The following is a 13126-nucleotide window of genomic DNA, read 5'->3' as shown; positions in this document are numbered from 1 at the left end:
AGGTTCCATATTAAAACTGTGATTGCATTTTGTTGCATATTTTTAGGGTATATTTTTCCCGCACTTTCGGTGAATCGCGGCAATAGGGGTGAATCAATGTCAATTTACCAGCTATACGTATATATAGATTATATATATATTATATATATGAACCTCAATCATTTGATACCCATACAGAACACCAAGTTTCAGACATATTTCAGAAATATTGCAATCTTTCATATACGTTTCTAACATTCTGGTTTCGCGTTGACGTTACAGAAAGCATCACATGAAGTCCCAGTTTTGTTTCTGAAACATTGCAATGTTATCGTTTCATTGTCTAGTTTCTGGAACGTCTCGGAGACATTGCAACGTTGGATTCAGTCATCATCGGCCATCCGGGAAATTTTCTGAGGCGGCCATGTTGTGTTTACGTTCAATGCTGGCCGGGAGTCGTGCACATCTTATGAAGAATAATGTTGTTTATTGAGTGGTACGAGTAAGTTGAATATTATTAATACCAAAGTGTGTTTAATTGTGTTATACTTATGCACGCTATATATTTAATCTGTGTTGTGTAACGTGTGTGAGAACGTGAGTGGAAACAAGGCAGGCGTTATCAAACCAGTGTTTAAATAAGTATTTCGTCTTGTTTGTTTAATTGAAAATACATGATGTGAAGAAGCATGGAACTTCTCGCACCTTATAAAACTAAAATAACAGGGAATAAAGTGCTTACCTATAAGCAGTGCACATTTATAGTATACCGAAAATAGATTGAATGGAAGAGACAAAGTACTTGTTGCTGAAAATGTATCATTTTTCGGTTACATTATAATTACCACCTTCCTAATTTTGTACAAAACTTGCCCTCTTAAAAAAAGTTTCTCACCTCCCTGTGCATAGTGAAGAAGCGTAGAATACTTTGAACTACATAAGTTGTTACGTTAGTAGTTTTTATCTAATAAGAAATACGTTTCTACAAATTCATTCTGCGATTTCGATACGTAAATCGAAGGCTGCAGCATTGTCACGTGCAATTTTTTTTTAGCTGTGTGGATTGTAGCTCGAGTCTTAGCGAACAGGCTACTACTGAAGATCACAGCATGATTTACATGGTGCTCCTATAATTCAGAGTCTAATTTTACAGTACGCAATGAAATGTTGCTGCATTACAATTACCACAGCTTGAAGTGGGTGAAAGAACAAGTAACAGAAACAATATTTTTTTTAAATTTATTTGCTAACTAATTTTTGTGTTTGTGATTCCGATAATTTACCTTAAATCAGCAATGCACACAAGAAATACTTTTCCCAACTCTGTGATTACATTGCTTCAAAATATAATTGTCACATTATTGCAAACTTATGTAATCAGAATTTGATCTAAATATGGAATATACAGCATCCACCAAAGTAAAATTTTGACAGAGTGACTAGTGAAGCTAGCTTAGAGATGTTTCACCAGGTTTTAATTTGTGCATGCGAATAATCTCTGACCTGACCTGGCCTGTTACACTGTCACACACATTCTTTAGTTATTGGTGGGTATAAAGATTACATTGGTGTGTGTTTACATGCAGGCGATCATTACTTTTTTACCTCCACACCATGCAGTTGGAAAAATGTATCATGTATGGACTAGTGTATCACGTGATGAAGATAATATTACATTCATAAATGGTTTGGTCCTAGTTCCAATTGTTTAATTACAATTTCATTATGGTACACAGGCATTTTTTTCATGGTTCAATGTCTGTTTACACATGTACTTCAGAGTTATAGCAATCACTTTCTGTGTTTTTGCTTTGAGATTAATGTTTCAATTACATAAAGGTAAAAAGGTAAAGTGTTCCCCTGTGCATAGCACCACGCCATGAAGGCGTATAGGGGGTGTGGGGGTAACGCCCCACACTTTCTTGATCCGGTCGTGAGTGGGGGTGATGTGATCAGCATCACGCCCCTGACCGCCTTTACCCCCCAGGGTTTCCCCCAGGTACCCATGTTATTCGACGCTGGGTGGGCGCCGGGGCCGCTTCCACCGTTAGAAAAGTTCCCGGATTTGAACCGGCCGGGGATCGAACCCGGGACCTTTAGCATGGTAGTCAGACGCGTTACCGACTTTTTTTTTTTTTTTTATAAGTTTTATTTCACTATTCTGTTTACATCTATGGATTTTTTTTTCTACATGTATACATACAATTACATTACATCCAGATATTTACCAAAATATTGTGACAATCGGACATTTTGTTTATTTGATTGTTTCCATCTAGATCTTTTAAGATACATTGTATATAGGGTGATATTTGGTTCAAACTTTTTGCTATATATATAATATACTGTATGTGCTATTAGCCACACAATGGCATTTTGTTTCTTCACAGGGAAATATTTGAAGTCTGGTAGTATACAAATTTTTGCTTGAAAGCATTGTGGCGATATACGACATATTTTGGCAAGGCACATAAGGAGAAAGGCCCAAATTTCTGAAATTCCTTTACATGTAGTGAGGCGATGTTCATTTGTATCCATCTCTCCGCATTGTCTACACTCATTTGTTGGTAGTCTTTTTATTTCATTTAGTCGAACATTTGTTGGAACTAGATCATGCACCAGGGTATACCACAAACTTCGTATGTCCGTGTCAAGGAAAGGCTTGTGGAGATTTTGCCATACATTTGACCAAATAACATTAGGAAATTTTTTCTCTATTCGACTCTGCTGCAAAATAAGTTGTCGTTGAAAATGTTCATACAAATATTTTGACAGAGTATTTTCCTTCATGTCCATGGGAAACTCCACATAACTCCATTCTTGTACAAAATTTTGTACATACATAGGGCTCTTTGTTAGTCGAGACAAGTTGGGTGGATTTTGCGGTGGAAACGTATCGGTAAATATACGCAACCACATTGATGTAATCGACCGTTCAATTAAGTACAATTTATAATTTCTAGCTAAAAATAGGGACTTACATTTATTTTCAATATTCCATAATTCTAGACCACCTGTCATTTGTGTTTGGCACATGATCGGGAATGGTACCCGAAAAAAATGTCCGTACCACATGAACCATCCCACAGCAGACTTTATTTGTCGGAGATATTGCTGTGTGATTGGCAACACTTGAGCGACATAATTTAATTTACTAAAAATAAAAGTGTGTAGGAACCAAACACGCTGAATTAAATTGAGTTGTCTTCCTCTCATTTGATAACACTGTAACCTGATTTCGCTTACAATTTTCGTCCAGTTTAGATCCAGCATTCTGGATTCATTAGTATGAAAAGTAATGCCCAATATTTTGAGTTCGTTTACATATTTTATCCCTATGTCCGGATTGTCTTGCTTCCAGTTGCCAACAGGTAAAGCCTTTGATTTTGTCATGTTAACTTCCGCTCCACTGGCAGAACAATACAAACACATTGCATTCAGTATATTTTGGAGCTGGGTCGTTGTTGTTACACAAGCTGATAAATCGTCTGCGAATGTAAACACTTGCGTTTCAAGGAAAGCACTCGCTGCGGGTGGGGCTCGGCACTGAATATATCGAAGTAGCGGGTCCAAGGTCAAAGCGAAGAGAAGCATACTCAAGGGGCATCCCTGGCGAATGGATCTCGTCACGTGTATTGCAGGAGTCACGAATCCATTGATAAGAAGACGGGAGGTTGCCTTTCTATAGAAACTTTGCAAAACAGATATAAAGGCTTCACTGAAGCGATAAGCTCGAAGTACTTTAAACAAATATTGGTGAATTACAAGATCAAAAGCTTTTGTGAAATCAAAGGATAGTATACAAGCTGCGGTTTGTTGCATTTCATAATAATACATTATATCACGTATACCCGCCACCGTAGAAAATATATTTTGAGTTTTACTGACACATGTTTGCCGTGAACTGAGTAAGGAAGATAATATAGGTTTCAGTCTATTAGCCAAAACTTTGGCCATAATCTTATAATCACAGTTTAACAAAGTAATGGGCCTAAAGTCAGTCACTGCACTCGGACGCGTTTTTTTGGCAATCAGTACAATTATACCTTCATTTTGAAGCACGCATTCGTTTCGAAATGCATCTTGTATTATCTTGACCAATTCATGTTTCATAACATCAAAAAAACGTATATAAAATTGGTAGCCTATGCCATCGTTGCCAGGAGTGCGCTTAACGTTACAAGTACGCAGTGCTTCATACACCTCATCGACAGTGACGTCACTGTCTAACAAAGTTCTGTCTTCGTCCGTCAAAAAATTATTTACCGATGTGAGCAATTGTTGTACAGCCAATTGATCTACTTCTTTACCAGTATACAAATTATTATAATACGTGTAAAACGCCTGTGATATACCTTGTTGAGTTCTATGTGTATCTCCGCCGGAATCGACAATATTGTTTATCAAAAGAGCTCGCTTTTGTTTTTGTGTGTGAACATAGTGAAATAAAGAAGTTCGTTCATCTTGCAATGATGACGCATGAGTAGTTCTTATCTTTATACCCTCCAAGTGATGCCGTTGCAACGTAAGGATTTGTGCTTTGTATTTTTGTATCTGTGGATAATGTTCGGTGACATCAGGTCGCATACATAACTCATGTAAACATTTGTAATAGAAGTTCAACATTAAGTTCCGGTCACGTGCACTCTCTTTCCCTAGCCATTGAAAATAGGATTTAATTCGAGGTTTTACGTATTTTACCCACCACGTATTGTAATCAGTATAGTGTTTTTGTTGCCGGCACCAATACTTCCATTTTTCTTCAAACATATCATTAACATTAGGCTGTTGAAGTAGGGCAGAGTTCATTTTCCAATAGGACGGACCCCAAACTAATTTAGATTCTTGTAGATTAATACTCATTCTGATTGCTATATGATCTGAAAAAGGTACCGGCAAAGCATCTATTGTCGTCACATATTTTATAGTATGACCAAGTGTATAGAATCTGTCCAGTCTAGAACCTGCTTTGTTATTGAAATAGGTAAACACTATATCCTTTCGTTTTTCGGTCCAGATGTCCTTCAGCTGTAAATCGCTGATTAAGGTCGTTAAAGCTAAACTATTTTGAAACTTTCCTATACAATCACATGATCGCAGCACTTGATTAAAATCACCACCTAGGATGATACACGAATCATTGTTTGGAAGTAAGTATACGATCTCAGCCTGGTAAAATTGTTCTCTCTTCCATCTGTTTTGCTGTCCGGAGGGGGCGTAGATATTAACAAAAGTATAACGTTGACTTTGAAAACTAATTCCCCTACCATCGACTAATTTCTTTACATTTTTTATTTCTATACCACTTTTGATTATAATTGCCGTCCCTCTCCCGCTTGTTCCCAAGTTTACAATAGCCTCGTACCCATACAGAAAGTTAAAATCTACAATACAAACTTCCTGCAAGTATAAAATGTCAATCGAGTGGATTCGGACAAAGTCCGCAAGCAATTTGCATTTCACTGGCGTCAGGATCCCATTGATGTTAAGGGTACAAAGACGAGTGCTGTAATTCATGCACAATAAGATATTATAAAAAACTGTATATAAGAATACCACGTAAATGTGCATTTTTGGTGCTCAATTACACTAAAGTAATTATTAGTCCGAAGTGTTTTCAGAATGATGATAATCGTTCATGTGCATGACACAATTTACACTATTTTTTCTACCTGTTATTATATCGATATTCATCTTGTAACTCTCTAACATGTAATATATAACATTACACTGTATACACTAGGAAAGTACACAAATTTATGTCGCGCACTACACTCGTAAATCACTCTCATCTCAAAACATAAACAAACATTTCTCCTTACACTAACTACCTAATGGAGGAGGGGAAGGCGATCTGAACCCACATCTACTTAACATTTCACTTTTGTTGGGTCTTCCTGCTGTGTGTGATAGACTGCTGGCTTAGAAACATCCTGGTACATTTCTTTTTCTTACCTTCTGTTACCGCTTTCAGTCGTGAACTTGTGCGTTTTTTTCTATTTCGTTGACCTTTGTCCATAACTTGCTTATCATCTGTGGATTCCTCTTCAGTTCGGGAGTCATCTCCTGATACCATTTCTTGCGATTGTGACGAGGGAAGGGGGGGAGCAATTTTAGGTTGGTCATGTTGTCCACTCACGTTTCCTTCTGCTAGTTTCAAGGTCGTTGTGTGCGAGGAAGCGCCTGGCAGGGAAAGCTCATCACCTACCTGGCTCTTTTCACCTTCCGATACACAGCTGTTCGCGGGGAGGGGAGGGGCTATCTTATCACTAATCGAGGCTTCAGGCGAGACCTGGTAGTTACTCGAAAGTTCCTCGCGTTCAACTTCTGCAACCCATGACGAAGTGTGACTTTCTGTTGTTAACAAATGGGAAGTTTCCTTTGCTGCTCTCTCTGATGAAACTTTGTTCGTCGGAGGATCCAGTGGCGTCTGTGCGGCACCTTCGGGTTCTTTTACATCTGGGTTCTTTGGGGATTCTTTCATTTCTATGTCCAGGGTTGTCTTGGGTACTTGAAAACTTGTAGGCTGGTATGGCAGTGGTTGTTCTGCTGCATCAATATTGATTGGTGATCGGTGGGTGGCTTCCGCATATGTGGAGGCTGTCCTTCTTCCTGGTTTTCTACGCTTATCGCAACAATTTGAGAGATGTTCTGTAGATTCACATATCCTGCACGTAATCTTTTGACCATAGTACGTTACCCAATATCGATCACCTTTGATAGTGATGTACGATGGAATTGGTTTTTTAAGCGCCATGCGAATTCGCTTTGTACCGGTACGCGTTGGGTATATATGTTCATCCGTGTACTTTTCATCATCAACATATTTCACATCACCATATGTTGTCAGTGTCTGTTGTAGAACGTCCATTGGAAGTTCCATAGGAACTACATGTACATTCACAATTACGCTATTTTGATCCGCCCATTCCAGTTTTACCTCATGCTCCCCATTGTCATCAGTGTAAACTAATGTGCCTCCCGATCGTAATATTATCTGCTCGCCTAACACTCGCGATATTAACTTTATAAACACACACTTTCGATATTGATCGATTTCAATACTAAGCACTTGATCTTCTGTTAGTGACAAATTCTGCTGTATCCACCGATGCAGTTGTATCGATGTTGGTTTTTGTCGCACATTCGTGAAGACCAATTTCACAGTATTCACTCGCCGTACAGACATGGTTCAGAACACAGAAGGTAGACTTAACCGGAATTTCACTCGCTTGCACGTAAATGCTCGACACGGACCGCACGTAGAGACGATGCACCGCGTGCCAGTGCTGGCAGCGAACTGGACTGAGCCACCGCGGCTCAATTACATGTACTTCTCAATTGCAATCAGCCATTTGTTTACTACCATCTTGATTACGGACTACTACTGCCATGTGTGCATGATGCAAAGGGGTTTCTTAATAAAGTTAGGCAAATAAGGTTTAGGGCTCTTTAGTTTTCAAAAAATGCCTCTAAATGCTTTTGTGGTTAGGTTGGGTGGGCCATTTATAGCTCTAAGTGTTCCAAATGAAAAATGCCTTGTCGACAAAATGCTTTCGTAAGGTACTTTTTTCGTGTTTTTATTTATTTGCTAATGAGTTGCACTTTGGAATTCCAAACAGTGATAATTACTTTCACCAGGGTTCAAATTTATTGTAACAATAAATTCTACCTAGGTACAATTTTGCAATACTTAATCTTCCTATGAAACTGAAAAAATCATTAAACATTCGGAACCATTACCCTTCCAACACCTTATAATGTGATTTCTGGTCTTCAGTACTTCCTGCTATTCTCATAACCTGGTGAAAGAGTTCCATGAGTATTCTCACCACTTGGTGAAAGTAGTTACAGCCAAATTTTAAATTACTTCTGAAACTCAATTCTTACTAGTTCAGCTCTCATTTGGTGGCTAAACCCTTCAATAATAAATAGCCCATGTACATTGAAGTGCAATTGTAAACAAAGTAGATGTGGTACTGGTTTAAATGACTGCAATCCTCTGAAAATGACACATGCCATGACTGGACACAGTGTATATTATAATAGAGTGACTAGCTTTGCCAGGTGATTCAGCTAGAACCTTTTTTAGTACTTCTTTATTAGTTATGAGAGATACATGTTAATCAGCAATGGATAAGCAGCATGTTTCACTCATTTTATATTTTGTGTTGGCGTAGCAGTATGGTATCTTATGCAGGCACTGGAAGTATTGTCAGACTTCTAGAATGTTTTATTTTACTGTTCTGTAATTTTATAAGTAGTTTATGTGAAATGCAATATTTTCTACTTGCTTAGTCAACGGGTTCAAATTATGGAAAATTTTGCATTTCAGTTTGCATACAAATGAATTATTCCTTATACAATTTATGATTTTTTTCTTCTAGGCACTGTTTGCCAACACCAGCCAAATACTAAAGAGCAAGAGGTGTCTGATGTTGTGGCTTGTGCAGGACAAACTTGGCTAGACAGAGAAAACAAGTAAGTAATAACGTTCTGTGATGGGCTAATTTGTATTTTTTTAGCTCAAGGAGTCATAAAAAACATTATGTTGATGATCCAAATTAACATGTAGAAATTACACATGTGCTGGATTCATTATTGTGCTTGTTTCAAAGTGTAATCTCCCATTATATACTCCATAATGTACAGTGATGGCATCAGCACCTTTTTTATATCTGCCTCTAGCCACAATATTCATGTAAAGTCAAAGATAGCAAGAAATCTTAGCAAAACTCCCCCCCCCCACCCATATTTGCCAAGTGTAAACACAGTAGTTATTTTCGAAACGATTGAAGATGACCGGACCCCTCTCAGATTTTCTTCATATTTGGCATACTCTCTAATTGAGGCCTCCAAATCACGAATGTAAAGTTAAAAGTTGTCGGAAACGTCTAGAAATTTCAAATTAAGGTAAAATAAGGCATTAGTTTTCGGGCTGGTAACCGTCGGTTTTTGCAAAATTTTTTGTTTCACAAGCAAAATATATATATTCCTGATACTACCACGACACCAAATTTTAACTATGTTTGCCTAACCTAACCGAAACTAACCTAACCACACGTCAATGGATCACAATGATTTTGCAATTTCTAGATCCTCATACTACCACGACATGAAATTTTAACTATGTTTGCCTAACCTAACCACACGTCAATGGTTTGTGGGGCTAGCGTCAATAATTCACAATTATTTTGCAATTTCTAGACATTTCCTACAAATTTTAACTTCAGATTCATCATTAGCAGGCCTCAATTAGTAAGTATGCCAAATATGAAGAAAATCGGAGAGGGGTCCGGTCGTCTTCAGTCATACCTTATTTTCTTTCTTTTCGTAAAATGAAATGAAATGCAAACTTCTTTTCCAAATAGTAATAACCCGTGGCGCAACAGCCCGTGAGGACCAAGGCCTATCTACCGACCGCCGGTGATGATTGATTGATTTGGTTTATATTACTTTACTTTTCTGCCACATTTTTGCTAATTGTAAAGATTATTATTATTATTAGAAATTCTTTATTCATGGATGCAGTTCAGCCACGACCAGGCTGGGATTCTAACCTGGAACCCCTATCATTGCAGTGCAATGTGCTAACCACTCCATGGAAATTTGTGCGATATTCTGTCTTAAACTGTGATGAACAAAGGTCTTTTTGGTTAATAAAAAGTGGCCTTTGGTTAGAAGCCCTAGCGAGGCATAAGTATGCTTTTGCTCATATTTCTATCACGTCCTCTTATCAGTTGGCTGCAACAAACAAACACACAATGTATTTATTAAGACTGAAATGTAAAAATATTTTGTAGCCCTGTAGAACAGATATGGGTTGCAGAAGTTCAAATATATGGCTTGCTTTTATTTTACTCAAGGATAGTTTCATGTCAATTCTGGGTCATTCCATGTCAAACCAACCAAGTAATTGGTTGCATGACCATTTTAGAAAGAAAAAAATCATTTTTAGTACAAATGTTGGTACATGTTTGTAGATATTAAAAACAATATCCCAAAAAAATATTGTATTTAGTTCTCCTGGGCCAGCCATTTTTCCAACAATTGCCCATGACTTTTTTTGCTCATGTAGAAGTTGACGGATTTCACAGACCTTCAATTGTCATACCTTGTAATTTTAATTTCTGGTAAGTCAACTATTAAAATCCTATGTTACTATATTTTCTGATTTTTTAAGCCCAACTTTAAAAAAGAAAAAGGAAATGCTTCATTCATTATTCTAGATATACATGTAGCTTAACATTACACACCAATGTCACAAATTAGATCGCATATGTTATGTCATATTTACCAAACAAGTTGAGATTTTTACTGTGAGTTAGGTTCATGCAGGGCTTCCTCCATGCCAAATTTCAGAATTTTTCAAAAGGACCCATCTGAGATATTTAAAACCGAAACTGTCAAAATTCCATAAATGACCATGTTTCTTGACCCGGTCGTGAGTGGGGGTGATGTGATCAGCATCACGCCCCTGACTGCCTTTACCCCCCGGGGTTTCCCCCCGGTACCCATGTTATTCGACGCTGGGTGGGCACCGGGGCCGCTTCCACCGTTAGAAAAGTTCCCGGATTTGAACCGGCCGGGGATCGAACCCGGGACCTTTAGCATGGTAGTCAGACGCGTTACCAACTGAGCCACCGTGGCCACTGTCTTGTTACCCAAATTACCACCTTAATTTTTGTTCTTAGGATGCAATTTTGAGCAAAACATACTTGAATATCATAGAAAGTATGATTCATTAACTACAGAATGAATTTTGTTTCAGGTCTCTAGCTTTACTGATTTTTGAGATATTAAGGTTTCCGTAATTTGCTACATGAGAAAAAAAACACCTTTGTAATGTTGGAAAAAGGATGTTCCAGGAGAACTAAAGACAATAAATATCTTTGAACATTGTTTCTGATATCTAGAAACATGTACTAATAAGGTTTTTTTTTTCTAAAATGGTCATACAACCACCATTGGAGGGTTTCTACCAACAAAAGGGGTTTGAGAACTTATGATCCTCAATTTTAATGAAACTCAGCACATTTCATCTTTCATTGTGGTGAGAAACCACATGATTTTTTTGGTATTTACCTTGAATTATGACCCCTTCAACCTTTAGTTATTCCTTTTCTTTTATTCCATTCCCAAACTTTCCAGTGTGAGCTGCAGTGTCCTAGAAGAAAAAAATTCTGTCGCTCTTCAAATTATATAATGTGTTTTGAGATTTCACAACGTTAACCGAACAATATAGATTTCAGAGAAAAATGTGACATTCATATTCCAGTATATTAGTAAAATATTACCTGGTTTTGGCCCAAAAATAAGGTTTACTAGAATTTCGTTTTTTTTAAAGGGAAAGTTGCAACACCAACTCAAATATTTTTAAAGTAAAGTTTCATATATATAATTTAACTTACACAGAAATAAAATTGATGGTGTTTTCATTTCTTCTCTGATTTTTTAAAAAAATGTATATCACGTTTTATAGTTTTCAAATTATCTCTAAGAATCTAGATATCACAGAATCAATTTTTGGAGTATACAATTTTAAATAAGGTTTTCATGGATGCCAGGAAGGTGTCACCTTAAAATTTCATACTTCACCCATATAATTTTATTTCAATCACAGCCATTTGAGTGAATTATTAAAAGGATATTGCAGAAATATGATAACTTTGAATTGACGGTGTTTCTTTCCCCTCCCTTTTGAAAAAAAAAATCAGTGCTTGGCCCTACCTGAAAATATCCTGTGGTCAAACATGAATGTTTTGTTCTTACCTTTATAATTACTAATATTAGTTTATTTACATTTACTATGACAAAGAGACATCTTAAAAAGTAGTTGAATACTACTATAACTTTTTAATACATGGAATAAAATTAACGAGGAATGTAACTTGTAGTACAATTTGTAGATTTGATCCCTCGGTTTAGGATGAGACTTTGTGTAGTGTTTGAGCACATTATAGCTACTGATATACCAAGGTACTAGCATGCACTAGCCAGCCATTTTCAACAAAAAGCACTTCATAGTTTTCCAACTGCTTCTCAAGTAGTGAAGATATTGTCCAATTGCCAAGTGGATCTGGTGGTCCAGTAGTAAGGCACCAGTTTGGCTTTTCCTTCCATGCCCTGCGTTCCTGGCATCCATGAAAACTCTATTTAAAATTTTATACTCCAAAAAATGTGCTTCAATGATATCTAGATTCTTAAGAGTTAATGTGAAAAGTATAAAATCCGGTAGTTATTAAAAAAAAGCAGAGGAGGAATGAATCACCATCTATTTTATTTCTGGGCTAGTTAGATGATATATCAAACCTAAGAAAAATCGAAATTGTAGTAAACATTGTTTTTGGCCTAAAATCTGGTAATATTTTACTAATTTATTGATGTACTAAAATGTGAATGTGATACGTTGTCATATTTTCTTTCTATTATTTTGGTAATGTGAAATTTCAAAGAAGTTTGAATAATTTGTAAGGGAGCTAGAATTTTTCTTCCAGGACAGTGCAGCTCACACTTGAAGGCTTTGGGAATGGAAGAAAGAGGAATTACTGAACAACTTAGAGAGAGAGAAAAACTATGGTTTCTCACCACCATGAAAGTATTATTAAATGTGCCGAGTTTCATGAAAATTTGAGATTATGGGTACCGTGGTCTGGTTGAACTGATGTCTGATGTGGAATGACCTTATGCAAAATTTTGTTTCTTTAAATGATATTTCTGCCCACAGAATGCTAATTCAGAATTGATGTTACATGACATTATTCTCTTTACAGGTAAAACTGAATGTTGTTCCACTGAGGCTGTCTGAGTGAGAACTTGTGGTCTGCAGAAATTTCAACTGAACAAAAAAAATGTATTTAGACAAAAAAATAAAGACTCTTTTGTGAAAAAATATATATATTCCTTTGATAATACTTATCCTTTTATATTTGTTTCATGTGTGAATTGTTGTTTGAAGTCCACTTAATGTGCAGATAGGCTAATCGGGAGTAGACCTGCAATTTAAAGTGGGATTCCAACCACTGTGCAATGTGCCTTCACATGGTATTGAACTTGGGATCCCTTCACTGCAAGGTTCTTATTTATATTTCTCACAGTGTATTCTGAAACTGACGAACCTAGCCTAGCACAACCATTTTGAAAGTCA

At 36.9% G+C, this 13126-nt stretch overlaps 1 long non-coding RNA gene across 1 annotated transcript; it reads left to right on the top strand.

The window, feature by feature from the left end:
* Nucleotides 1–405: 405 nt before the first annotated feature.
* On the top strand, nt 406–12861 carry LOC145999370 (uncharacterized). The gene is made up of 3 exons (XR_014443378.1): nt 406–475; nt 8367–8460; nt 12753–12861. It is a non-coding gene; the product is annotated as an uncharacterized LOC145999370 (long non-coding RNA).
* The last annotated feature ends 265 nt before the right edge of the window (nt 12862–13126 follow it).

The sequence above is a fragment of the Lepisma saccharinum genome, chromosome 15 (assembly GCF_977018435.1).
Source record: "Lepisma saccharinum chromosome 15, izLepSacc3.1, whole genome shotgun sequence".
In the NCBI taxonomy this organism is placed as follows: domain Eukaryota; kingdom Metazoa; phylum Arthropoda; class Insecta; order Zygentoma; family Lepismatidae; genus Lepisma; species Lepisma saccharinum.
The sequence above is the reverse complement of the archived record's forward strand: the minus strand, read 5'-3'. Positions and strand labels throughout refer to the sequence as shown.